Here is a 2,087-nt window from a genome sequence, read left to right as displayed (position 1 = left end):
TGCTAGAGAAGAATGTTGAAAATTAGGTGAACGTAAGATGAGAACTGCATAATGCCGCATAATCAGTGATTAACCGCCCAGAAAAGGGGACAGGATGACACGACATTTGTAAATATGTCAGGGAATAGCCTCCATGGAGCTTTACGGAGGTGCATAATGTAAAAACTGCAGGGGAAGACAAGGGTTGGAATACAGCCATCAAATAGCTGAGGATGTAGGGTGCATATGCTCTTCTCAGATGAAGAAGCTGGCATGAGAGAGAAATTCATGGCGGACAGCATCAAACCAGTCAGAAGACTCGTACCTCAAAGAGAAAGAAAAGCATCTCTTAAAAGACTCCTAGCATAGATGGTTTCATTCAGAGCCCCCAGAAAAGTTAGAAATGTGCAACTTAAGTCAATGTTCCCTCGTTTTCATAGTTATTGCACATTGTGGTCACAATTACAACCTAAGTGGAAACTATGTTGACTCCAGCGCACTTTGCACTTAAATACGGTACTAAACCTTACGATACCATTGATTCCAAGGGAAAATGATAGATCAGGTTGTCTACATGCAGCAGCAGTGGTAAACTCGCACGCTGTGACACCGTGAACTTACAAGTTAAGCTCATTTGTGAACATTCAAATTTCAGTTTGTGTGTCATACATAGTGTAAGGCGTAATCGACCCTTAAAATTAATAATGCATGTCGAGTGTCAGCAAGACAAAAAAAAATACAACGGTTACATCAAGTGCCATGATATTTTCCATACACACACACACACACACACACACACACACACACACACACACACAACATAGCCAAAATAAAACTTCTGTTATGCTGACGTTCATTCATCACAACACAGCCAAAGATGATGCTGAAACAGGACAGAAATGAAACACAGTAAATGCAATTGACGCTTGTGCAACAAGACAGAAACGAGAAGTTGGTACCTCGAAAATAAAATCTTTGCTACGAAAATAAAATTATTTTTCATTTAACAAGTATAAAACACACGCAGGTTGCCTATCGTAATATGGAAATACAATTACAGTATCTGATAACAAATGATAACTGAGAATTTGCAGAAAATTAAAATAGTTTTATTTCCCAAAGTACGCAAGCTTTCGGAGCAAAACACTATTGACAGTACTGGCATACACTAATCAGCCAGAACATTATGACCACCGTCCTACTATCGATGTAGACCCATCCAGACGATAGCAGCGTCATCTGCCGAGAAATTACGGCTAGTCAGACACAAGCAAGGTGCATGTAGTATCAGTGTGCGTGCTGCTAATACGAAGAATGGGGAAGGCGAGTGATCACAGTTTGACTGAGGGCAGATTTCGTCGGGTGTTCGAGAAGTGCTCTGGTGAGTGTTTTCAATACACAGCGAAACCAAGGTAAAACCATGTCCAGAAGTCGCAGGATGAGTGACCACCCCTCATTACAGATATACTTATATGGAGATGGTGTCTGTTCTTTCGGACATCTTACGGAAATACCGGCCATGATCTCCTTCTGTGCGGATGCACACATATTCCCAGAACTCATACAGGACTTGGTAAGAATGTCTTCCACGAGTAATGAGTGTGTTGGTGTGGGACATTAAGAGAATATAGTGTGTGGACATACAAGTTAAGAATGTGGGTCTCGCGGGAGGCGGGCGCGAGATAGTCCCTCCACTCGCACTATCCTCTGTGCCCTCGGTGGCTCAGCTGGCTAGAGCATCTGCCATGTAAGCAGGAGATCCGGGGTTCGAGTCCCGGTCGGGGCACACATTTTCACCTACATCTACATCTACATCTACATTGATACTCCGCAAGCCACCCAACGGTGTGTGGCGGAGGGCACTTTACGTGCCACTGTCATTACCTCCCTTTCCTGTTCCAGTCGCGTATGGTTCGCGGGAAGAACGACTGTCTGAAAGCCTCCGTGCGCGCTCTAATCTCTCTAATTTTACATTCGTGATCTCCTCGGGAGGTATAAGTAGGGGGAAGCAATATATTCGATACCTCATCCAGAAACGCACCCTCTCGAAACCTGGCGAGCAAGCTACACCGCGATGCAGAGCGCCTCTCTTGCAGAGTCTGCCACTT

General features: G+C 44.2%; 1 non-coding gene across 1 annotated transcript; it reads left to right on the top strand.

Annotated features, from left to right (window-relative positions):
• The first annotated feature begins 1,690 nt into the window (after window positions 1-1,690).
• On the top strand, window positions 1,691-1,765 carry Trnat-ugu (transfer RNA threonine (anticodon UGU)). Its single transcript has one exon. It is a non-coding gene; the product is annotated as a tRNA-Thr (tRNA).
• Window positions 1,766-2,087: the final 322 nt, after the last annotated feature.

The sequence above is a fragment of the Schistocerca serialis genome, chromosome 2, assembly GCF_023864345.2.
Source record: "Schistocerca serialis cubense isolate TAMUIC-IGC-003099 chromosome 2, iqSchSeri2.2, whole genome shotgun sequence".
NCBI lineage: Eukaryota > Metazoa > Arthropoda > Insecta > Orthoptera > Acrididae > Schistocerca > Schistocerca serialis.
Note: the sequence above shows the minus strand (reverse complement) of the source record. Positions and strands in the feature narration are given on the sequence as shown.